Source organism: Pleurodeles waltl, chromosome 5, assembly GCF_031143425.1.
Source record: "Pleurodeles waltl isolate 20211129_DDA chromosome 5, aPleWal1.hap1.20221129, whole genome shotgun sequence".
Taxonomy (NCBI): Eukaryota; Metazoa; Chordata; class Amphibia; order Caudata; family Salamandridae; genus Pleurodeles; species Pleurodeles waltl.
Genome location: NC_090444.1, coordinates 1195685731 through 1195713132, shown reverse-complemented (window position 1 = coordinate 1195713132; position 27402 = coordinate 1195685731). Strand labels below are relative to the sequence as shown.

Below are 27402 nucleotides of genomic sequence, written 5' to 3'. Positions count from 1 at the left end.
GCCCAACCCCCTGCAGCACAAACCCTTTGGCTGCCTGTTTACAGAGAGTTGAACTCTCTGCAGTTGAGGTAATGTGTTTCCAAAAGATAATGCTGTTCGAACTTGTATTTATGGTTCATTATTTGAAAGCCTTCATTATTAGGGTGCGTGCTGTAAAGAAATGTTTTAAGGTCACACTTCACTACTGACGTTGGTTCCAGTACAAAAAAAAAAAAAAACGTGTACACACATGTTTGAAAAGTTTAGACTAAGAGGCTAAGTAGAATGCTCCCAGAATGCTCTCTGATTATATGCAAATGAAGTGTCATTTAGTAAAATGTGTTGATGCATGCTAGTATTTCCCAAAAATATTTCTAATGGAAAATCAGTTTAACCATTTTCAACACGATTATGGGAAGCATGAAAATAAACAAACACTGACAAAGCCAACTGATCTGACATACTTTTATACGTCTTTTAGTTTCATCAATGCGTGTCTTGTTTTGACATGGCTTTTGTAACACTTTATTGTTGTGGGAGCTACCAGGCCCTCAACATTGTAACAAACATTGGCAAACCCCCCCCAAAAAGTTTTTGAACTCTTAAAGCACACGTTGCCACCAGCGGCATAACAAAGGCCCCGCAGCCGCCCTCCAGGGGGCCCCGTCAGCACAGCACCTGCCCTGAGTGAGTGTGGAGAGGGGGCTCCTCCATGTTCTTTGCAAAGGGGCACCCTCCAGTTTCGTTACGTCACTGATTGCCACTGTAGTTCCTGACACTGAACAAAACTACTTTGTGTGGCAATATGCTCCTTGTGGAAGAGCAGAATGCGATCACTCACAGTAAAGCCAGCCGAAAGAGAGAGAAATAGAAGTTTAATAAAAACAAAATGTCTTTGTTAACACCAGACCTAATTAGGGACCAAGACCCACATGTAGGTAGCTTTTTGCATGTCGCAAACAGCGACTTTCGCTGTTTGCGATGTGCAAAAAGCACATTGCGATGCACAAACCCAGTTTTGCGATTCAGTAACCTGGTTACCGAATCACAAAACGGGTTTGCGACTCGCAATTAGTAAGGGGTGTTCCCTTCCTAATTGCAACTCGCAGTGCAATGTAGGATTGTTTTGTGACCGCGGGCGCAAACCAATCGCAGTTTGCACCCATTTCAAATGGGTGATAACACTTTCGCAAAAGGGAAGGGATCCCCATGGGACCCCTTCCCCATTGTGAATGTCACTGTAAACATTTTTTCAGAGCAGGCAGTGGTCCTGCGGACCGCTGCCTGCTCTGAAAAAATGAAACTAAAACGTTTCATTTTTCGTTTTTGTTATGCATCTCGTTTTCCTTTAAGGAAAACTGGCTGCATTACAAAAAAAAAAAAAAAAAAAATGCTTTATTGAAAAGCAGTCACAGACATGGTGGTCTGCTGTCTCCAGCAGGCCACCATTCGTGAGAGGGTCGCAAATTGCGACCCATCATGATTATTCATGATGTGGGCATTTGCGAAGCCCTTGCGAATCGCAGATGGTGTCAAGGACACCATCCTACATTCGGATTTGCGACTTGCAATTTGCAGGTCACAAATCTGAACCTACCTACTTGTGGCCCCAAATTCTTAAAGAAAGTCACAAAAGTGCACCCATGGTATATGTCGTACCCCTATAAAATATTTGTGAACTGTATTTTAGCGTGGGTAAATACGATGTGTAGATTTGCTCATGTGAAAATCTATTGAGCATTTGCAAGTTCATTTTCCCTCCAGCCACTTTCTTCCCAACCCTGGAAGAAGTTCTAATTCTGCCATTGTCAGGAGTAAATGTCCAACCTTTCTTATTATGGGAAAATATTAGAGAGAAGCTGGTAAAAATCTTTAAAACATGCAGGTTAGTAGGTTTGCAGACTCAAAGGCATTCCAGCCCTGGAACTATTGCTTACTGCTTCCTCCAGCCCCAGTATGCAGATCTGCAGAAAGGTGGCAAAATAAGGAAATTGCTACAGTAGGGATTGAAACTCCAAGTATTCAAGCCCTACTATGGTAGTAGCCCTGGCATAATCAGAGAGGCTATTAATTGCTGCCATAATTTGTCGCCACACTACATGGCACCAAAGGGACAAGTAGATCTTTTTACAGGACAAGTAGATTTGAGAAGCAACCTGTCCCCTGGACAAGTAGATATTTTAATAAATTCCACACCCCCTGTCTGTGTTGCCACATCCCACCTACTCTAAGCAAAACCATTTTTTTCAAAAGCTGCGCCATTGTGCTTTTCATCCTGGCATTTAGCCAAGCTACATTGCATCCATAGACGAGACATATTGGCTCTCTCAATGCTGGTTGTAATTTGAATTCGGTCCACAAATTTTGAGAAAAGTAAACAGTAGCAAAACAGATTGAGTTTTGGTTTACATTAACATAAATGTTTACAATGTACCATTCTTCAGAACAAAGTGCAATATTACATTCATTTAAGCACATCAGTTTCTCCTTAGAAAGTATGGGAATGGAATTAATCTTATGGGGCAAGTACTGGGGACAGCTGAAAATTCTGTGGAGGCTTCAACAAGCACTGCTGTTCAAAGATCCAAGTGGGGAAATTGGTCTGAAATGTGAAAATTGTAGCCAGTCAATCTATAATCGGTCTTATTTTAGGTTTTGCCTCCACGTCCACGTGCACGCTTGCATGCCGTGCTTGCGAAATCTTTCGGGCTTAGAACTTGCCCCTTACTTACCTGAACTTACCATTGGGTAGTCCAAAGTCACTTGGGTTCACCTGCTTCTGATTGGCCAGCACGTCCTCTGCTTTCACTTCTTGCTCTGCCCTTGGCTGTCCTGCTGCCCATGCCTTCGTGTGCAACCGATATCAAGTACTTCTTGGTCACTGGCTTTAGACCAGTGTACTTTCCCTGGCTACTCACTCTGCAGGCACTTTTTATGGTCCAGCGCAAAGCCCTCCGATCCTGCTGTAATCTCTCTTTGGGCTTCCAACCACGCCCATGTTAGGTCAGCCACTCTCATTGGTTCGTGGGCTTGCCTTTTGAAATCCGCTTGCTTTCATTAGTGAAAGGCATGCATACCTCATGCCTTTTTTTGCTAACTTGCACTTAAGTGCATATGGAGGCCGTCTTCTCTGCTCCCTGGCCCTCGAAGAAACCTGGCTACATGGCTTATCTGTTTACATTAATCACTTTCCTGGGCACGCTAAACACTCAAGAAATTACTTTGTGCCTAGCTGCGTAATTTAAACGTGTGTGCGGCAAAATAGACCACCTTTATTGCTGTGTTTGAAGTCTGTACCGGAGTCTTAACAACTTTCATTTACTTTTCCCGACCACAGGTGAAAGAGTTAACTGAGAGAGGCGGGGACGTTGTTTGTATTTTTTTTACCCATGAAAGGCAGATAGCAGCAATTCATAAAAATTTGCGTTTCAAAACCACGGGATGCTTGATCGAGAATTTGCTTTTCCAAAGGTTTGTGTGCAGTGTCGCACAACAGCAGTTTACTACTGAAGGCATTAAGTAGAAGTTGCCTGTGCTTTTGAAAGCTGCGTTTGGTTCGGCTTGTTTGATGTAGTGGGATTCCAGCGGTAATCCAATTACCAGAAATGACAAAACTTTTTTTTATATTTTTTTTTATAGAAAATTTCATTGTGTATATATATTTTGGTTAGTAATCTTTGCGTTGCGCCTTGGCAATTTCGTTATTTTCCTCTAGGGTTTTTGGGTCATGCCAGCGACCAGTACCATGAGTAGAATTTGAAAGATTGACAGAGTGTGGGGCCAAAAATAATGACTTACAACCTAAGGGCTTGTGCAGTTCATGCACAAGAATGCTCTACTTGATAAAATAATACACAGAACCATGCATTAAAAAAAATATTTGCTATTTATAATAATTGCTATTTAAAACCTTATGACACTCATATAATGGGGCATTACATATAGAATCTGACGAACATCATGACACTTTTAAGAAGAGTAAACATCCAAATGATGGAGATTTACTGCTGCATTAATTTGTAGCAGGCCTTTTGGGATAATTTCTCTAAGAAGGGGGCAACACGCCATGTGGCACAAACAAGCAAATCTGATGGACTGGTAGAGCTGATTGCTTGCGTTTTGTAAACAAGCATTGGCAAAGCCGGTAGGTTGATTGCTGCCATCTTGTAAACAAGCATTGGCAAAGCCAGTAGGTTTCAACAATACAAAACCTATTGGTTTAGTCAATTTTTTTAGACTGTTTCACAACATCGCAAGCTACTGTGCAGCATGTCTTAAAGTTTAAAAAAGGTGCTGTGACAGTATAAAATAGTTGCATCATAGCACTTTTTTTTTTATACCTTTGACGTGTAGGGGAAAAACCTATTGGCTTTGCCAATGCTTCTTTGTATCTATTGTTCGTTGCTCTGCCTTGCTTACACAAAAAAAACTCTTGATTCAATTGTGACGTTTGAAAAACTTACACAACAGCAGTTCCGTATGCAGTAATGAAAGTCTAGTTTAACAGTAATGTGACTGAAAAAAGACCTGCACTTGCGGAATTAGATATACCACATGAACAGGTAAAATAGGACCAGTGTTGGCAAAGCTAATAGGTTTGCGGTTTAATGAGCTATTGCAGGCAGCACAAGCAAATTAAAGGATACAGACAGATACAACTATAGTAAGGGCCACTGGAATTACATTATTTTGTAGCTGTGGTGTTTTCCAAATAACTAGATAACTAGGGATTTGCTGCCGCTGTCCCATATTCCACCGTCTGCTACATAATCTCCAGATTTTAGCTAGTAAAATTTTGTTTCTAGGTCAAACAGATCAAAAGTTAATAAAAATGCAACAACATGGACTGATGCACAGTGGAAGGCCCTTTGCAAAATTTAATTCGACTGGTCACGTGTTATTTACTTCTGTATTTAGGTGTTAAACTAGTGCTAATGAGGGAACCCCTTTTCCAAGACAGTGTTAACATATGTAAAAATGACAAAATAATGAAGTAAGAGTGTCACCAAATGTGCTGTATTATAGCTCATAATTTGCCTTTTCTTGCTACATAATTTAGTCAGCTGTGCACATAATTTGGTCCTTCCTTACAACTTAGTTCCAGTAGTCCTTACTGTAGTTGTAAATATCAAATCAGAAGGCTGCAACTAACCTGGCTCAAGACAAACTTCACTCAAGCAAACTTAACAAATTATGCAAATCATAAATCAAAAAAAGCTCAAGAAAGGTACTACTCAGAATTCAAAATGCTGTATCTGCAAATAAAGAATTTTATAAAATTTCAACAGATTTTGAAACCTAAATGCATGGAAGGAACTGATTCCATTACTCAAGAATTCACAAACAAACTGTCAAACCATTACACAACCAAGACAAACACATTGGACTCCTATTTAAAACAAAGGAAAACTATCAGCACCAACCCATTTCCAAAAATCCCTTCCAAGAATAAGCCAACACAGCTTCTGCACTCCTTCAAACAGATATCACAAAGTGAATTTATGGATGTGGTCAAAGCAAGCAGGCCTTCTGGCTGTCCTTCTGACCCTTGACCACCACACATCTTAAAGAACATTCTTTTATCTACTTCTGCTGCCATACCAGGAGAAAGAATCAGCAATTGTTTAACTATGGGAATCTTTCCTGAAGACCTTTAAAAGGTATACATACGCCCATTACTAAACAAAACAAACCTGGACCTGCATGATTCCAACAACTACAGACCAATTACAAATGAACCTTTCCCAGGAAAACTGATAGAAAGAGCAGCTTTTGCTCAGATGTCACAATTCATTGAGGATAACTCCATACTTTGCCTATCAAACTGGATTCTGTCCCGAAAGAGGCACTGAATTTGCCCTCCTCACCATCTGGGAATATCTTAAAAACACATTAGACCTCAATGGAGCTGCTGCCCTACTTCTCCTGGACCTCTCAGCTGCCTTTGACACAGTTGACCTTGATACCATAATACAAAGACTTTACGAAGTTGCCATAGAAGGGACTGCTCTTGACTGTATCACACCCTTCCTTCAAAACAGAACAAATGTCATCCATACTCCCCCTTTCTCATCCAAACCCTGGTTCACAAAAGCAGGGGTCCCTCTAAGCTCATTCATCTCACCAATGCTTTTCAACATTGCCATGATGTTATTACTGACAATGATCAATGAATTTAAACTTGCATGTTACAGCTATGCAGATGACACACAAATGCTTCTTAAACTGGAATGCCCCAAAGACGTCACAAACTCAAAAATCTTCAATTGCCTCAGAGCCGTTGATCACTGGATGATATGGAGCCATCTCAAACTGAATGCTTCCAAAACAGAAATACTCACATGTGGCGATTGGAAAAATATGACCCACTCTGCGCCTTCCATGACGATCCGGGACCACCTCCTAAAAGTATCAAAGTAAGTTAGAAACCTTGGAATTACCATGGACTTCAAGTTAATGAGTGCTCAAGTGGACAAATTAGCAAGATCAAGCTTCATTACCATGAAAACTTTGAGACGTATCTTCCCCCAACTCGGTTTCCACACAAGGTGCAGGCCAGTATCCCTATTGTACTGTCTAAACTGGATTACTTCAATGGCCTCTACCATGGATCATTTCTTTTTTTTTTATTGAAAAACTACAGTGCATTCAGAGCTCGGCTGCCAGACTACTCCTTCGTATAAAGCCACAAGCCCACATCTCTACTGCCTTGAGGGTCCTAAAGTGGTTACCTGTTGCCAGAAGATCCACTTTCAAGCTGCTTTGTGTCACTCAGAAAGCAATACATGGAACAGGACCACTTTTCATCATGATTAAAATCACCAGAAACATTCAACAAAGAAAGCTCCTCCGCTCAAGATTAGCACCAAAACACCACCATACAAGAAAAACACGGTCAGTGGTACATCTTTCTCTGTTAAAGCAGCCACACTATGGAATTCATTACCACCAAATATAAGATTTACAGATAACTATCTTATTTTCAGAAGACTACTTAAGAGTTGCCTCTTTCCTACATAACCACCATACTCTAACAGAAATGGACTGCATATCCCTGTGTATGCAAATATTTATATTTTGATTGTATGTATGTATGTATATATATATATATATATATATATATATCAAACCAAGGCCCTTTCATGTGGGCTTTTAACCATGCCCATAGCACGCCTATCACTATCACTCGTTTGTGGGCTTGCCTTTCAAAAATTCTTTGTTATCATTGGTAAATGCTTTACGTTTGTCCCTCTTTGGGGCAGTTTTGTTACCCCCTTGGCCATCAACCTTGTTACATGGATAATTGCCCGCTTGCTGATATGTTTGACTGCGTGCAAACTTCTTGTTCCTTTGTGTCTCCCCATCGTTCTCACGCTCATGGCAGCCATGGCGCTTTGAATCGGCTCGCTTATGTCAGTCAGATTAGGAATTTACAATGCTAATAACTCTTAACATGAGCCCATTGCATTACAAATGCTTGTTGAATAGTGGAGCAGTCGCGCTGTCACACTAGTGACCACAGTAGTGTCCTTGAACTTCTAAAACCAATGCACCCAGAGCAGTGGCTCGGGCGGTGCAGATGAATTCCACCAAACTTCACAAGAATTGTTCTTTCTTGCTGCGACCATTTCAACCTGAAATTTCTAAGAGACCAGAACAACACTGCTTGGCAATGTGGTCTGAAACCAAAAAGGAACTAAAACTTACACAGAATTACATTTCCCAGGACACACCATTGAATATAAATGTTGATGGCAGGCGGCAAGCAAGGCAGCTCAGCCGCCCATGGCTGCTCCTGGAGAAGCCCCTGTTTGTTGTTGATGCCTTCTCCACTAGCATGGGAGCAGTGCCTTGTGAAGTCTGCAGTGTACATGGGAGTGGGTAAGTGGGACACGGGTGAATAAAACCACTTTAATGTGGCTAGATTTGATTGATTGGTTTAGTAATGCAACACCACCTGTACCTTTATATGCTGATGTGTGTGTGTGTGTGTGTGTGTGTGTGTGTGTGTGTGTGTGTGTGTGTGTGTGTGTGTGTGTGTGTGTGTGTGTATTAGTGAAGTTTGGTTAAAAAAAAAATTGACGTATGAAATGTAAAGTTACTGACTTTGTAACTGGTTATTTAATGAGCAAAATGCAAAACAGTGTTGGGGTGGGTGCTAGGCAAAGATGTTGGAAGAGCACAGGGAGTAGAGAGTCGGGCTGCAAACACACTCTTATGGAGTGCCAGATAGCAAATTTAAAAAAAGTACCTTCTGAAGTGGGTAGCCAGTGTAAGGACATTGGTCAGTGACTGGAAGCTGTACTTGGGCCAAGCTCCATGACATGGACAGGCAAACAGGAAGACATTTAAAGTGAAAGCAGAAGGCATGCTGACTAATCAGAAACAAGGTAACAAAAGCGACCTGGGAGTCCACCACGAATAAAAAGTGGGCGGGCTCTAAGCCCCTTTTAAGATTATTTTTTTTCTAATACAAGAGGTTTCGCAAGTGTTGTACAGACGAAACCTAAAAATGGTGACTAGGTCTAAATGAAGATGTGGGTGTTTGTGTGCTTGCTTAGCTTTTGGTTCCCATCATATGAAAGGAGCCTGAGAGAACACCTTTTTTATGTCTGACTTGATAGCACAACTGCCTGTAAGATGTCTTGGCAACTATTCTTTAAAATACATACGGATTGGACTTTGGCACTGCCCAGAGCACTATTTTTTTTCTCACCTCCTGCTGTTGCCTGTTTGCACCTTTCTACCTCCTGTGGAGCCCTTTCATGCATTCAAATGCACAAGGGACTACTGTACGTTAAAACAGTACACTGAATCATCATACGTTATATTCTTTCTCATCTTGCATTGTATATAGAAATCAATTTTTTTAATGTTTAGTTGGGAATCGTGTGCAAGTGGCACACATTTAGCCCCCACACACAATATTCCGTTGCTTAGTGTATTGCTTTAATGTGGTAACACATAGGAGCACCGGCATGCACCTATGCAGAATCCATGCATTATCACATTAAAGTAAGACCTACTAGCTTTGTAAGTGTTTGTTACAGATTATATGCAACCAACCATCATTGTGTGTATAACCTTATTTTTAACTTATATTTCCATACATATTAATATAGCTGTGAATTTTGGAACTCCCATACACTAACTAGATTTTTCTCAGCATTTGAATGGCACTACTAGCATGTGAGTTTACTTAGGAAATATGGTTCTGCATTGTGTGTGTGTGTGTGTGTGTGTGTGTGTGTGTGTGTGTGTGTGTTCTACATTACAAGTAATGACATAGAGGTGCTCAACTGTCACTTACAGTTGGGCAGTTTGCTGTAGCAGTGGAATGGGGTGGACCTGTTTCCTGTATCACTGTAACTTACATTAAAGGAAATATATTACTACTGCAGCCTTTGATTCCCTATGTGTGGAATGGGACTGACATCTCAATTTGGCGATGAGCTAGCAAATATAACTCGCATATAATAGGGCTGGCTTGTTGGGCGGATTGTCAACAAAAGGAAACCAAAGAGTGAGTGTGTCAAAATCTTTAATTGACTCTCAAACGGGGAAGTAAGTAATAACAATTTGTCCGACACGCTTCACAAGGGAAATAGGGAGCATTTGCCGAAACAAGGAATATGACGGTTAACGGCACAGGGATTTCACTCACCGTTCCATGTATCCGAGAGACAACTTCAGTCTGTGTGCCTTGTGCGAGATGAAGCATGTGACGGACTCAGTGAAGAAGGATTAGAGTAACGTGTACGTCGCGCTACTTAGTGTGCAGGTCCTTTTACGCTACATGACCTATGTGGCAGCCATTTTCGGGGCTTTGTTGGAACTTGAGAAGGACGGACTCTTCACTTTGAGTATCGTCCACTAAAAACAACAGGAAACAGATGAGAACACCTCTACAGATAAAAAATAAATATAAGAATGAATAAATACTAACTGTTTATTAAATAGTTACATTTTTAAACATTCAAGGAGTCTTTCTCTACGAATACGGGACTCTGCTTAATATCACTTATTGCGTGAAATTGTCAGGTGCAGCTTATAGCGACACATTATGGCTCAACAAAATGTTAGTATTAATCTGACACAAGCATTTTGGTCATCAGGAAGTGAACCTATTTTGAAATGGGTGGAATGGAAGAATTACTTTATAATTTACATCAATGCCATTTATGAAGCGAACAAAATGCCGGGGGATCCACAAAAAAAAAGATTATTTTGCACTCTTTGGGTCCAATAGGATTGAAAACGTACAGTAAAATGCCCAAAGTCTGTGCAAGTAGGGATTTAAGTGCTTTCACTGCTTCACTACAAGACCTTGATAAATATTTTGGACCAAAGGTGTTCATTGGTATAACCAGATATAAATTCTTTCAGCGGAAACATGGAAAGGGAGAGTCAGTGAATGATTACGTTGCAGAATTGAAGAAACTAGCAGTTGACTGTAAATTTTGGGTAATCCACAATGATCTGATAAGTGATCAACTTGTCATGCATACTAATAACCAGACCATACACGAACAGCTGCGGATTAATGGAGATTTTTTGCCTGAAGAAGTCTTGGCTATAGTACGCAAGGCAAAAATATCAGGGAGGTGTGCCACGGAACTAAAGTAATCAGATAAGGAGTCAGATTGTTTACGGTTTATTACTTTGCAAATACAAACGAAAGTACAAAAAATCGATAACAAAGAGAAGGCCAGTTACAATGAGGGAAGATGTTTTCGATGCAACAACAAGGAGCATTTAGTGTATGCTAAAACATGGCCTGCTTTGAAACAAAAGTGTAGCAACTGCGGAATCACCGAACACTTTGCAAGAGTGTGCTAAAAGAAGAACAAGATTGTAAAATGCATATGTGATGGCAGAAGTCAAAGTGAGAGTGACGAGAGAGAGAGAGAGAGAAGACTGCAAGGCCGGAAAGCGTCATAAATTTGCAAGGAAATTTTGTTCTAAACATAAATAACAACAGCAACATAAACAAGCCTGTTTGTGAAATGACAATAGGAGGTGTTCCTATTAAGATATACTCAGACTCAGGATCACCTTTTACCATAACCAATGAAGAAGTGTGGAAGAAACAAATTTGAGATAAAATTGATGCACATCTGTTTCCATCAAAAATTAATTCTGAAAGTTTTATACAGGTGAGAAAATTGAAATGCTATGTTTCAGATGGTTATCATTTTCCTTGAAAGAAAGACATACCAAAGTAAAAATTTGTGTGGCCAAAAAAGGATCATCGGTACTGGGGTGGAAGGATCAAGGAAACGTAAACATTATCCTGGATCCGAATAGTGTAGAAAAAGTATTGGTGATGGGCGAAGAGTTCTTTATACACCGAAATGGAGAGAGAAATTCCCAAGGTTTTCAGCAGACATTTGGGAAAGTTGGAAGGATTTGAACATGACATTATATTAAAAGACAGTGCCACTCCAAAAATATGCAAATTAAGGACTGTACCAATAATAAGGGACGATGTATCAAAGGAGCTAGACAAACTGGTACAAATGAATATTATTGACCCTATAGAAAGCTCAAAGTGGATTTCTCCAGTGGTAATGGCACGGCGCAGTAATGGAAAAACCTCTGACATCTAAACAATAACATTGTGATCAATCCATTTCCTTTGCCAAAGATCATATAAATGGTTTCATGTCTTAAGGGCTCAACATGGTTTTCGACAATAGACTTGTCAGTAGCCTATCACCAAGTTTTACTTTCTCTGAGGTCAAAGAAACTTGCAGCTTTTATCACACCTTTTAGGTGTTTCCAATTTAAAAGGATGAGGTTTGGTTTGGAGTCAGCTGCAGCTGTTTTTCAGCGTTTTTAATGCATGAGCTATTTGGAAAAGTGAAGGGTGTGAGGTTCTTCCAGGATGATATATTAGTGTTTGGGAAGACCAGAGTGATACATGATGAGAGATTACAGAATGTTTTAGGAATGTTAGAAAGCAAAGGTCTAACTGTAGAGCTGAGTATGTGCAAATTCGCTGAAAGGAGTCTGACTTATTTAGGGCATGTAATCAGTGAGGAGGGGGTAAAACGCAAATCATCATTGATCAATGCTATTATTAATTCCCCAGCGCCTACAAGCAAAGATGATGTCAGGTCATTTCTGGGAATGGCTGAGTATTGCGAGAAGTTCATTCAGAATTTTGCGGATAAGGTTTATCATAGAAAGATACTAAGTGTAAGGAAAGCATTATTTTGTTTGCATCCGGATCATTGTCACCATCAGAGGAACAGTACCCCATTATAGAAAAGGAAGCATTAGCCTGTACTTTGGCTTTAGAGCATTTTTGTGCATTTTGTGGAGCAAAACAGTCACAATACAATGTGATCACAAGCCTCTAATCAAATTACTTAACTCTGAAAGGAGTGTGAACGCTTATGCAAGAATTGCACGTTGTTTATGAGAATTAAGGATTTTGTGTATCGCATGGTTGTATATGCCTGGTAAAAATAATGTTGTTGCTAATTACTTGTCTGGGATTCCTAGCCCCCTGGAAAAGTGAGAATGACTCATGGGATGACTTTGATTGCCTTAATACATGACTCTGGCAAACCAGCTATTAATAAGGAGTATTGGGGGAAAGAGATTGAAGAAAATGCTATTCTGCAGTTGTTTTTTTAAGTACGTTATGGAAGGTTGGCCAACGAAGGATCGGTTATCAGAATTATGTAGACCCTTTTGGGAAGTTATATCTGAACTTTCTGGAGATAAGGAATTCATTGTTAGAGGAAATAATTTGATGCTGCCTATAGGCGAGACATAAGTATATTTGATAGTACTAATGGATTTTTTTGCGCAGTGGCCAGTGGTAGACATAGTGGAGAAGGCAGATACTGCAACAGTGTTCGGGTTTTTGTACAGGTCGTTCTGGTCGGAAGGAATTCCAGCTGTCCTTTTGTGCGATAATGGTGTACAATTCGTTTCTACAATTAGACATATTTTGAGAGAGTAGGGATGAAACATAAAACTACATCCCTTAATAATCCCAGTGGGAATAGCACCGTAGAAAGATTTAAGAGTTCTCAAGGGTGTTATTCAGAGTGCAATGAGAAAGCAGTGCGACTGGCACACCGCAGTACGGAAGATGGTATGGACAGATAGGGTAACAGAGAATGATGCCACAGGTTTGAGTCGTTTTGTAATAATGAGAGGACGGAAACCAAGGTGTAAATTCAGTCCTGCATGGTTGTTTAATTCTGAAGTACAGGGGTGTGGAATTTATTAAAATATCTACTTGTCCAGGGGACAGGTTGCTTCTCAAATCTACTTGTCCTGTAAAAAGATCTACTTGTCCCTTTGGTGCCATGTAGTGTGGCGACAAATTATGGCAGCAATTAATAGCCTCTCTGATTATGCCAGGGCTACTACCATAGTAGGGTTTGAATACTTGGAGTTTCAATCCCTACTGTAGCAATTTCCTTATTTTGCCACCTTTCTGCAGATCTGCATACTGGGGCTGGAGGAAGCAGTAAGCAATAGTTCCAGGGCTGGAATGCCTTTGAGTCTGCAAACCTACTAACCTGCATGTTTTGAAGATTTTTACCAGCTTCTCTCTAATATTTTCCCATAATAAGAAAGGTTGGACATCCTGACAATGGCAGAATTAGAACTTCTTCCAGGGTTGGGAAGAAAGTGGCTGGAGGGAAAATGAACTTGCAAATGCTCAATAGATTTTCACATGAGCAAATCTACACATCGTATTTACCCACGCTAAAATACAGTTCACAAATATTTTATAGGGGTACGACATATACCATGGGTGCACTTTTGTGACTTTCTTTAAGAATTTGGGGCCACAAGTAGGTAGGTTCAGATTTGTGACCTGCAAATTGCAAGTCGCAAATCCGAATGTAGGATGGTGTCCTTGACACCATCTGTGATTCGCAAGGGCTTCGCAAATGCCCACATCATGAATAATCATGAGATGGGTCGCAATTTGCGACCCCCTCACGAATGGTGGCCTGCTGGAGACAGCAGACCACCATGTCTGTGACTGCTTTTCAATAAAGCAGTTTTTTTTTTTTTTTTTTTTGTAATGCAGCCAGTTTTCCTTAAAGGAAAACGAGATGCATAACAAAAACGAAAAATGAAACGTTTTCGTTTCATTTTTTCAGAGCAGGCAGCGGTCCGCAGGACCACTGCCTGCTCTGAAATTTTTTTTACAGTGACATTCACAATGGGGAAGGGGTCCCATGGGGATCCCTTCCCTTTTGCGAAAGTGTTATCACCCATTTGAAATGGGTGCAAACTGCGATTGGTTTGCGCCCGCGTTCGCGGTCACAAAACAATCCTACATTGCACTGCGAGTTGCAATTAGGAAGGGAACACCCCTTACTAATTGCGAGTCGCAAACCCGTTTTGTGATTCGTAACCAGGTTACTGAATCGCAAAACTGGGTTTGTGCATCGCAATGTGCTTTTTGCACGTCGCAAACAGCGAAAGTCGCTGTTTGCGACATGCAAAAAGCTACCTACATGTGGGTCTTGGTCCCTAATTAGGTCTGGTGTTAACAAAGACATTTTGTTTTTATTAAACTTCTATTTCTCTCTCTTTCGGCTGGCTTTACTGTGAGTGATCGCATTCTGCTCTTCCACAAGGAGCATATTGCCACACAAAGTAGTTTTGTTCAGTGTCAGGAACTACGGTGGCAATCAGTGACGTAACGAAACTGGAGGGTGCCCCTTTGCAAAGAACATGGAGGAGCCCCCTCTCCACACTCACTCAGGGCAGGTGCTGTGCTGACGGGGCCCCCTGGAGGGCGGCTGCGGGGCCTTTGTTATGCCGCTGGTGGCAACGTGTGCTTTAAGAGTTCAAAAACTTTTTTGGGGGGGGTTTGCCAATGTTTGTTACAATGTTGAGGGCCTGGTAGCTCCCACAACAATAAAGTGTTACAAAAGCCATGTCAAAACAAGACACGCATTGATGAAACTAAAAGACGTATAAAAGTATGTCGGATCAGTTGGCTTTGTCAGTGTTTGTTTATTTTCATGCTTCCCATAATCGTGTTGAAAATGGTTACACTGATTTTCCATTAGAAATATTTTTGGGAAATACTAGCATGCATCAACACATTTTACTAAATGACACTTCATTTGCATATAATCAGAGAGCATTCTGGGAGCATTATACTTAGCCTCTTAGTCTAAACTTTTCAAACGTGTGTACACGTTTTTTTTTTTTTTGTACTGGAACCAACGTCAGTAGTGAAGTGTGACCTTAAAACATTTCTTTACAGCACGCACCCTAATAATGAAGGCTTTCAAATAATGAACCATAAATACAAGTTCGAACAGCATTATCTTTTGGAAACACATTACCTCAACTGCAGAGAGTTCAAAAGTATGTCAGATCAGTTGGCTTTGTCAGTGTTTGTTTATTTTCATGCTTCCCATAATCGTGTTGAAAATGGTTACACTGATTTTCCATTAGAAATATTTTTGGGAAATACTAGCATGCATCAACACATTTTACTAAATGACACTTCATTTGCATATAATCAGAGAGCATTCTGGGAGCATTATACTTAGCCTCTTAGTCTAAACTTTTCAAACATGTGTGTACACGTTTTTTTTTTTTTTTGTACTGGAACCAACGTCAGTAGTGAAGTGTGACCTTAAAACATTTCTTTACAGCACGCACCCTAATAATGAAGGCTTTCAAATAATGAACCATAAATACAAGTTCGAACAGCATTATCTTTTGGAAACACATTACCTCAACTGCAGAGAGTTCAACTCTCTGTAAACAGGCAGCCAAAGGGTTTGTGCTGCAGGGGGTTGGGCCTACTTGTCCCAAGGACAAAGTAAACATAAAAACTTGTTGCCCTTGACCCCAAACAAGATGTCCCGGGCTTTGGGCGATAGGAATTCCACATCCCTGGAAGTAGAACATTGGTCACCTGGCTTAGTGAGGAAAAATTTGGAAGCGACCCAAGAAAAAAAACAAATCCTATTGCGATAAGACACATGGTGCTAGACCTGTCTGCATAGAAGTGGGGGATTGGGTTTGCATGAAAAAAAACTTACAAGGTAATAAAAGGTGGGAGACAATTTTTTGAGCAAGAACAAGTAATAGAAATGTTTACAAATTGCTGTAAGACTGAAAAATTGCGAAGTGTGGAACCTCAAGCGTGTTGCCTTGTGTCTCAATGAGCAGGAGGAGAAATGCAATAAGGGAGAGATGGTGGGAGATGGGAGAAACTCCATTTGGTTAGAAAACATAGTGGAACCTGTGAGTGGACATTGTGTCCGCAGGGAATGAGAGTGATGATAACCCCTGAATATCAGATGCTGCTACTCAGGTGGGTAGCATAAGCGAAAATGGTGGAAGGTCTAAGAAAAGTGTGCAAAAAACTTGTTGAGGAGTTAGTGGTATAAGGTGAAAAGAGGAAAGTAACACCACCTGGACAGTTGAAGGATTTTGTTGGGGGTTATAATGCAGAAATTCATGGTCCTGTGTAGTCCTTGAGAGTTGTGTATTTAATGCATTTATTGTTAACCCTTTTGTCGGTTTTAGATTTCCTTTCCGTTTTTATTTATATTATTTTTTTTATCCTTCTTTTATTCTATTGTTTTTCATTAAAGGTGGGGGGGAGGTGTTGTGTGTTTACTTAGGAAATATGTGTGTGTTATACATTCCAAGTAATGAGATAGCGGCGCTCGACTGTCAGTTAGGTTGGGTAGTTTGCTGTGGCAGTCAAATGCGGTGGACCGGTTTCCTGTATCACTGTAACTTACATTAAACGAAATATGTCACTACTGCGGTCTTTGTTTTCTGCGTGTGGAATGGGACTGACACTACAGAGAAGCAGAGGATTGGCAGGGTCCCTTGTCTTTGCAAGATGTAATAAAAACGAATGTTGTTTGTACTTCGAGGGGGAACAATGGCATTTGCCAATCGTTTCTCTAACTGCACTAAATAACAACGATCTGTTACATGAAGCAGGTAGCCATGGAAACGGCTTCCTCGAGGCAGCAGCCCTAATGCCCATAATGATTGTCAACGCGGGAGTGTTATTTGCTATTTGCAATCGATCTTCTGCAGCAGTGGTTGGGAATGTTTTTCTGCCCAGGCAGTTGTTTTATATGCATGAAATAAGGACCTACACCTAAAAGGCATCACATTAACAAAGATCGCAAATTAATACTTTAATACTGTGGCGAGGAGGACATAACTGTGAAATCACCAACTGTTCACACAAGTGCCCCCTAAATCTGGTCATGGATTATGACATGCTAAGCCATGTAAATAACTAAAATTTAGTAGACGGTAACTCCTGGTTAAGATAATAGTAGTTTTTAATGTTGCGTGTGCATATGGATCTGTCAATTAAGCAATCACCAGATACTTGGCCAGCGTATAAGGGAAAGAGGTGTGCATTACTTTTTTCGCTACAACTGCTTTACAGAGCTTAATTGTTTTCAATTGCTTCTTCCTAAGAAAAATTCTAATGATTTGGACTAATATAACTTAAGAATTTGCCAAGGTAAAAAGTAATATTTGTAAACGTTTTATTGGCAGGGAAATATAGAAGAACATTAGGCTGACTACACAAAACTTTATTTCACTGAGAGAAATTCGTCCCTGATGTTCAGTATCCACATAATTACAAACTAGTTGTCCAAATTCGTCCCTTTTCGCTGATTATAAATGTGTATTAATGTATTGAAATTCCATGCGCTTTATCGATGAGAAAGGGTAGACTGACTCATCAGTTCATGTTTGCTGGAGAATATCGGCTAAAATATACATTTGTTTACATATACAGTGCAGTGTTAACCAGAGATAGCTGTAACGGCTTGTCTGCGTCCAGAGATAAAATCCATAAGCCTACCTTCAACCTAATGTACTTTTATCCTCCGATAAGTAGTGTTTGAGAAATTAGCTATTCGTTTTTTTTTTTTTCTTTCCAAAAGCCAATAAGAATCCGATACCATTAGTTTGGAAAGACCTCATTCGTTATGCTGTTTAGGGAGGTAACACCAGAGTTTGTCTATGCAGTGTGTGCCTGACTGGTCATTGGCTAGCCGGCAGTCCTGTCTTGTAGCTTTCTAAAAAGGACAGAATTGAAATTAATATTTCTGTTGGTGTTGCGACGAGATGGTGGTTTGGCTATTCATAGCAAGCTGCTTTTTTGTCTGTCACCCTAACATCATTCGTTTTTTTACCTACTCACCCAAAATTGATATAACGTTTTATATTCAGCTCTCTGAGGCATTTGGATTTGCCTGAAGAAGGGTACCGAGGTTCCAAATTACCACATTATACTTGCTGTTGTGCACTGCTTCTGTTTGCACCCATGCCAGAGAGGACAGTAATTTTTTTTGATTATTGATGTAACTGGAGCAAAGTCATATGTTCATTAGGCTATTCTCAAATTCTCCTGTATAACGAGAACAGAAAATATTAAAGAGTGCTCATTCTGGCAATAATCTGTGCGTTCTCTTCTTTAAAAAGAAACGTTCTTAAAGTGTAACTTAACTACTGTGAATACTTTTTTTACAGCATCATTATTACATATACATGCTTTTCAAGGTCACACTTGATCCACATCAGTCCCAATGCCTTTGGTAAAAGTGTTGTCAGTTCGTGCTTAGATCATTGTCTACTAACCTCATCCTGATACATCAGTCCAACATTAATTATTACTCCATAAATCACAGGCATTCTCCCATTTCTTTGAGCAGCCATGCTTCTAATAAAAATCATTGTCTTAACTCAGTCTTTTGCAGTATACCTCTGGGCCAGCATCACGCCCTGGCATACAAGATGGTCTTCTTTTTCTGTAAATTATGTTCTGTGGAAAGTCATATGTGGATCTAGACTTACTTTGATGTTGCAGAGAGCCACCAGTACTGAGTTTATCTACTACTAAAACATTTGAATGTAAATACAAAGTCAAGTTGTGGGATGAAAAAACTATTTTCCGTTTTCTACACAAAGTGCAGGTTTGCAGCTCTTTGATTGGAAACCTTGCCAGCACATAGGGAGCACAACAATTGCAAGAATGTTGAGTACAATGTCAAGAAAGATGGAAGATGCTAGACCTCAATACAAGTAACTTATGGTCGCTGGTGATGGAGAATAGCAGTATCTCATAGACTGACAGATTTTTTTCTGTGCTTTTTAAAAACAATTATGAGTTTTAGGACGGATAGAATACTTGCAGTACTGCCATCACCTTCTCTTGTTAGGCATGCATGCAGTCTACCAAGAGATAGTAGTATCCCTTGGCATAAAAGGGACACTCTGTGTCTGCTTGCTCTCTCTAAACTGAAAGCTGAATTACGTAGACCATAGCACAGGGGGCTAGAATCCAGTGTTTTTGCTGGTTTTGGAGCCAGCGTTGCAGGACCTAGGTTGTGGCATGTAGGATGAAGCCCCTAATGTTAAGCAGTCATAATTGGCATAATTTAAGACTTATTTTCTGACGAGGAGCCAAACCTGGAGTGGCAGGTTTATGACTCAGAGGTTGGTTTCTGACATGCCCCAAACCTTCATGTACCCAAGCAGATAGGCCATCGGCGACAATGTACACTGGAAAAAAAAACATAGACCATTCAGTTAACGTGGAATGATCAGTGTTATTTTACTGATGCCTTTGTCATCAACTTTACAAAAGAGCCAAGTGCTTCTGTACTGAAGTGTGACAAGTTACACTGTGCCAAGTGTTAGAGAACAATGTGCAAGATATATTCTTGCAAAAAGGGTAATCAACCCAAAACATAGTTCTAACATCACTGAAAAACCCTCTGCGCTTAGCACCGAACCGCAATGTTAGTAAGGTCTCTTAGCATTGGAATTAAAAAAACAGCAAAGTCTCCTGGCATAAAAAAAATGTCTCCAGTTACATAGTAATACATTTTCGACAAAAAGCACTTCTTAAACCATTCCTAGATGCTTTAGTAGAAAAAGAGGCATAGCAAATGGAGGACCATCCTCCGGATTCAACTAAAGCACCTCATGACATTGACTACTATAGTGTTGAACTAGTTGATCCCTCGTTATGTCCCAGACTGGAAATACTCCCAAACTGGGTATGTGGCCACAGGTCAATCAGGGGGGAATGGGAAGACTGATATATTCTTCAGGAGAGGTCTGCTATTCCCACCGTTTGTATTCATCACTTCCAGGCGTATTAGTTTCCCGTTTAGGAGTAGACAATTTTTTTTTTTTAACTAACTTGCAGCACAAGAGAATGGTACTTATGCTATCCTGTGTAATTCATCAGGGAAGCAGTGGTTTGCAGTAACCAGCAATGCCAAAGCTAGTAAAAGTATCCACAGGTTTACACCTGCACCACAGGATCTTTTATTCAACTTAGTGCTGTACCTGCTGTTTCAGTGCCGCTTAAGAAATTGAGCCCAGCATCACTACGCTGCCACCATCTGATAAGGAGAGCAAATGGCTAGATGCTTTTAGCCAAGAGAATTGAGTTTGCAGCATTTACTCAATGATATATCATACTCTTTAGTTCTTACCAGTGGAGGAATTTAAAGACTAAATCCAATATTTTCCTGACACATGCTACTGCGGTAGTGAGTGATTTGTAACACATGCCTGAAGACGTCATTGGATGCGGCTGGTATTGCTTATAAGACAGTTGTATACAGTCAATATACTACCAATCTTAGATGCATATTTCAGGTTTTCAACCATAAGCTCAAAACCATGCTACTGACATGCCATGCACTAGTGACCATCTTATTGGTGAAATGGCAATTTATGCACTAAAGCATATTAAGGATGTAAATGGCCAAGGCTGAGTGTACACTTTAGCAATGGACTACTTTCTGCTGGAGAATGGGATCTCAACACAGCACCCTTGGCCGAACTGCTTGTACCAAGCAAACATTTTTTGTATTGATGTAAGCTGCACAAACAGGATAGCCTTCAGCCATCAAAGTCATGTCAGCAACTGCTCGAAGTCAATCTAAATCCTTTTGTGTCAAATGCAGTGGAAAGTATCAGAGCCCGCAAGATATCCCTCAACAAACACTGACAAGCCATTTGCCACCATAATCATATCACGTTTCTGAGGTGACTGATGTATTTGCCTATCACTACTAACACAGAAACACATGTGGAAACTCTTAGACTAGTGCAAGACAGATCTTGCTTAAAACCTACTTCCTGTTCCCTGAAAGTCTTGAGGGGCAGTGCCTCTTTCGTTGGTGGTGAAACACTTTTTTTTTTTAATAAGGGTCTGCAAAGGCATGCAACTCTGGCGGAATTGTCTTATGTCTTTCTTGTGCTACCCCTCGGTATTTTCCTTTTTTTCCATTTTTCTAGACGTGCAACGTTTTACTTGTTCTTACAGTTGGGCACAATGATATAGTTGTTATGGAAGGAATGAAGACATACTGATTGACTTTCAGTCGTTCAAGTTTACAGTTGGACTATACATTCCCTGTCTATTTTTTGAGGTTCTTTGAGTTATTAGACAAATGCCCTAGAAGTTGTTTGTGCTTTCTTTGACCATTCCTTGTGCTTTCTTTGACCCTTTCAGTGTGTGGAAACTTTTATATTTCCTTGTAGCAAATCCTCTCTTCCACTCTGAGAAATCTAAACAGACTTTTCTTATGTTAAGTAGGGAGCATCGCGTCTCTGTGATGTCTGCAAAGAAAGCACATTTCTAATACAGAATGACTTGCAGTTACCTTGCCTTATATTTATGTCCTTGTCCTTTATTGTCTTTGGTAGGTTTTCAGCAGTGTCTTTTATTTTTCATTTGAATAAGTGTAAGTAGGATGCTTTATTCTGTCCCTTGTGGTTCACCAAATGAAATATGACAGTAATGTTTGCTTTACAGTGCCAGGGGAATAGTGGCCGCGTATGTCGCAGCATTATCTCTGCTTCAGCAGATCTTGAGATGTAGTTGTAACCCTCCATCAATTTATAATTTTATATCTCTGTTCTCAGTGGAAGCTTGGCTACACATGGGTGTCAGTTTTATCCCGGCCTCAACAGATAGAGACGTAGGGGTAATCCTTCCTTAATTTATAACTTTACTCTCGGAGGAACACATGTACGTTAGTTTTATCTTTGTCTCTATTAAAATGTATAGTACTTACAGAAAATCTACACCCACTTTCAAAATGTTCACCTTTCGTTGACTGATCGCTCAGAATTAAAATGCATTAGAGCTTTTCTTTTTATGATTCACCCACCGCCCCCCCCCCCCCACGCCTTCCTGGAAAAACATCTAGAATGCTGAAGGAAATGTAATTAAAATTGAAAAGTGAACTAACTTGGTTGGTTAAATGGCCACACCTCTTCTAATTAGCTAACAGGTTATCAGTGTCTTCAAAATTACACTTAGTTATGTGGCCCTTCATCTGTTTTAATTTGTGATTCACATGATTTTAGGATGAATTCAGCAGTTCCTCTTGATTTCCTTTTTTAGGCAGCAAATGTTAAAGCCAACGTTCAGCAATAAGCACCAATGAGCTTTCTATATATTGCATTTTTGCAGAACCCAGATTAGGGCATGGCATAAATAAAAAATGTTGAAAGCTTTAAATGTCCCCTGAGACACGGTTAAGGTGGTTATTGACCTGGAAGGTGTTTGGCATCATCAAGATGAAGGCCCTTCCTCTGTATTTATTGACAAAGCAAGCAGCTTGATCAAGGACTATAAAGAGTCCAATGATAACATTTACCTTTCATGTTATTAAAAACTTGTTGCTCTTCAAAGTGTGCATGTGACATCTATATACCAAGCACTCTACTAATCTGCCAGTGCGGATGAGTGACAAGGCAGCCATCACTGAGAAAAATCTATCTTCAATCCCGTGAGAGATATGGAAAAAAAAATACATTCTGTAGCCATTCGGAAACGCTTTGTGTCAGAAAAGACTGAAATGTAATTTTGGATGTATATCCAGCACATCACCCAAGGAACTCCATCTTTTCTGTGAATTAGGGTGATATCATTATCGTGCTGTAGTGGTGATGGTGGTTGGGGGTGTTTCTCAGAAGTAGGGACTGGTGCACTTTTCTAAATAGAGGGTAATTTGAATTATAGCAGAATCCTTGATTATAAGCCCTGCTACCCTCTTCAAGAAATATCAAACCAAGAAATAATCACTGTGATTTAGGCAGGTCTTAAATAAATGTGTTCTAATTTATTCTTGTATTAAAGAAAAGTTGTGAAAAAGTTGAGCGAACTACCTCCTTTTATAGGTCTCCCCTGAGACAGAGCATGCCCTGTCGCTTATGAGACATTTTGTTAGCTCACAATCGACTTACAGCTCGTCCCATTGCATATCCTTAATTTGTTTTATTGTCACTCTACTTTCCATGCGTGTCTTCTCTTTGAGCAGTGTGTGGCGGCTTCAGTGCCACATCCTGCATTTGTCCCTCCTGTGGAGCATGGCCCAAATACTGCTTCCTTCCTTAGTCTCCTTCCACTGCTTGTGCTTTCGGACCTACTTTTTTCTTTCACTTTCAGCACTCCATAAAAGTGCATGTGCCCTCCCCCGCCTGTCCTGCTCCCCCTCCCTTCGTTCTTTTCAATCTTCCATCCGTCTTGTGCCTGCTATCGCCTTCCAGCCCACTGTCCCTGTTGCCTTTTGCCTGTACCCTCCCATTACTCCATGTCTTTGCTTGCTAATTCCCACCATCCCATCCCTCGTGTAGTTGCTTGTTTCCTTCACCCTGCCATCCACCTGTGTTGTTTCAAGCACCCTCCTTTGTTGGTTTGTCCTCTCCACCCATCTGCATTATTGCTGCCCCATAGCCTGCTTTGTAGCATTTACTTGGATGGTGCAGCATGGCCACACTTCCAAAAGGCAACAGAATTGTCTTTGCTGCTTGTGCTCCTACACAAGCGGAAAGCTCACTTGGCCCTTATCAGAAAGCACCTGTGCAAAACAATGGAATTACTCCCAATGAAATCCCACTTGCATGATAGGAGGCTCCACAAAGCACATCTCCATGCTGTATCTCCAAAAGGGCCCCTTTGTGTAAGGGAGGCAGGCGTGCTGCTTGCTCTGTGCTCCATGGCACTCCTGCTATGCCATGCTTGCCCATTTTCAATCAATCAATCAGTGCTTGTATAGCGCAACTACTCATCCGTAGGGTCTCAAGGTGCTTGGGGGGGGGGGGGGGGGGAAATCTACCGGTGAGGTGGTTCTTAAAAAAAGCCATGTATTTAGTTCCTTCGTGAAGTTGAGGGAGGAGGTTTGTCTGGTGTGGAGAGGAAGGGCTCTCCAGTTGGTGGCTGCGAGGTAGGAAAAGGAGCGTCCTTCTGTTCTGGTTTTCCTAATGCGGGGTACTTCGGCGAGAGAGAGCTGGGCTGAGCCTAGGGCCCTGTGGGGTACGTGGGAGTTGAGTCGCTGGTTCAGGTAGGCTGGTCCGGTTTTGTGGAGTTCTTTGTGTGTGTGGGTGAGGATCTTGAAGGTGATTATTTTCTCTGTGGGAAGCCAGTTTAGTGTACGCAGGTGTTGCGAGATTTGGCAGTGTCGATGGCAGGTTGAGGACCAGTCTGGCTGAAGCGTTCTGGATGTTTTGTAGTTTGGGGGGGAATTTCTTGTTGATTCCGGCATAGAGTGCATTGCCGTAGTCCAGTCTGCTCTAGATGAGGGCATGTGTGACGGTCTTTCTATGTTTGAAGGGGATCCATTTCAAAGACTTGTGTAGAAGGCGGAGGGTGCGGAAGCAGACGGAGGTGACTGAGTTGATTTGATGGTTCATGCTGAGTTTGAAGTCCAGGATGATCCTGAGGTTGCAGGCTTGGCTGGTGGGGTGGGCAAATTCCTGAGGGTGGGTGGCCACCAGGAGTCGCTCCACCTGTCGGATTGAGGGCCCATGATGTGTACTTCTGTCTTGTTTGTGTGGAGTTGAAGGCAGCTGATTCTCATCCAATTGACGACTGCTTCCATGCCTTCACGGAATTTGTGTCTGGCTATGTTGCGTTTGTTTGATAGGGAGAGGATGAGTTGGGTGTCGTCGGCGTAGGAGATGGTGTTGATTCTGTAGCTTCTGATGATGGTGGCTAGCCGTGCCATGTAGATGTTGAACAGCATGGGGCTGAGGGAGGATCCCTGGGGAACTCTGCAGGTGGTAATAGTGCAAACTTGATCTTAAAGATTGGAGCGCTTTACCTGAGCATTAGTTAGATTTGCAGCCCCTTTCCTAAATTATACCCAAGTTTAGCAGTTGAAAAATATGGAAACTGGTGCTTTTTAAGAAGAAAAAGACAAGGGAAACACTGGAAGAGCCCTCCCCACACAGCGGGAGAGCAAATACTACAATATTCACTGCACTCAGGGTAATCTCGGCCCATAATGCTTAGCAGGGGATTGCTGTCACAACACACTTTTACCCATAACACCGCCTGTGGTGGTCCTAGGACAATGAGACCACCACCCAAACGTTCAGCATGACGTGCTCTTTCTGTCCAGGCAATCGTCTTTGTCCCCACACTAGGTTGGAGGGAGAACCTCGTGACCTCTTTGATCATTCAATGTCTTTTTAAGCGCACTCATGGCTGGAACTTTTGCTTTGCAGCTGGGAGTAGTTTGTGTTCTAAGGGCCATGTTTGTAATAATATTTTAGTAGGCCTGAAAATGTGTAATGCACTATTCCCTCTAGGGGTGACTATATGGTTACATGACCATGTTTCTTCCGAATGCTATTTTGATTGTGGTGCCCTGTAGGGGATGTTCTGACGATTACAGTTTACTGCCAAGTGTTTGAAGGAATGCACAAAAACAGTTTACTTCTGATAAAGATTTAATATGCCGCATGGCTAAATACTTCTAACGCCTATTTCTATGCCAATGCTTGTTTTAACTTTCAGCCGTGCTACACAGTGTCTGCTCTGCTGTACAACATGACTTACAAAAATTGACAAAGTCAATAGCTATTGTGTGTGTAGTCAAGACCTAGTGGCTTTGCCAATGCTTGTGTGACCTTAGGCAATGATAACTTTGTCTTTTGTCTACTGTTGCACACTTAGGTTTTTAGGGTCAGATTCACAATTTGGACCAAATTTAGAATTGTGTTTACACTCAAGTTCGCAAAATAACCACCTTGCAAACTTAAGTTCCTAAACTTGGTTTCCAGAATCTGGATTTCTGCAACTTTTTGTCCATGTGGTACTCTTAAGAATGTAGAATTTCTTTCGGTGTAGCAGAAATGCTGCATTTTCTGATGGATACAACTACCTGTGGATTCCTCACCTCATGAATACTCCCATGGCGCCAGCATTCGACGGAAATCTTCTTACTAGTCTCTGCACGTCGACGAGGACGTCACTGTCTCGCACGCGACGCCGTCTGACGTCATACAGGCAATAAGAGGTCCTCGATGACGTGCAGACGTCAGTTCCCTTTTTTCCGTGCATTCGAAACGGTTATCTTCGAGGGAGCAACTGTTACTCTTGCGGTTACAGTGTATATCTTGCTGCGTACTCTTTCTCTGTGGAAATAATGTCGCAGAGAAAGTCTGGATTTAAGCCTTGTCGTGAGTGTGGAGGCAAGATGTCGGTGACGGATCCTCATTCCGATTGCCTTTGGTGTTTGAGCTCCGACCACGACGTCTCGACTTGTGATTCGTGTCAGCACATGAATCCGAAGGCCCTTAAAGAACGCGAGGCGAAGCTGTTTATGGCCAAGTCAAAGGAGAAGCATCACAAGAAAAAGTCTTCTCCAAGACATCGGCGTCATCGAGACTCCCGGCGCCGTAGAGAATCTCGGCGTCATTCAAGGGAGGCTCGTTCCAGGTCTCCGGATCGGCGCCGGAGGACATGGGAGGTCAGCCCCACGGTGACGCCGCATCCTTCGACGCCGTTGCTCTCTCCGGCGTCTCCAACTTCGCCTGGACAGGCGTCGGTGATTGAGGTATTGGAGCCTCAAGTGTTTTCTCCGGCGCAGACGCCGAGGCCGGCGTCGGGGTCGCCTCCGAGTCAGGCACCCCAGTATCCGGCTTTTCCCACCCCTGGAGCCGATAGTTCCGCATTCTTGAATGCGATGTATGCCATCTTCCAACAGATGGCTCCAGGGGGTGCTCCGGCTGGGCCTTTGGCCTTTTCTTTGGGTGATCCTGCGCCTCTTCGGCCGGCACCCTTTATGCCCTTTCTCCCGTTTGGGAACGTGGGCTCGGCGCCAGTGTCGGCGCCGGTGGCCGCTCCGATGGCTTCGGAGGGATTGGCCCCAGGGATTTCCATCCAGTCGACGTCGAGATTTCGGCCTGTGACTCCGGTGGGTCCATCCGTTTCATCTGCTCTTCAGTCGGCGCCGAAGTTACCTGTGGCGCCGGATGCGGCGTCGGTGGCTTCGGAAGATCGGCGCCGATCTCCGACTTCGGCGGAGGTATTGTCGACTCCGCGGATTGAGCAACGACTGCATTCAAGGAGGCGTGCTCTCCGGGTACTAGAGGAGCAGGAGTACCAAC

At 41.7% G+C, this 27402-nt stretch overlaps 1 protein-coding gene across 1 annotated transcript in view; it reads left to right on the top strand.

Annotated features, from left to right (window-relative positions):
- The window catches only part of SEC63 (SEC63 homolog, protein translocation regulator), a 620356-nt gene that overhangs the window by 34080 nt on the left and 558874 nt on the right, over positions 1-27402 (top strand). The window lies entirely within an intron of this gene.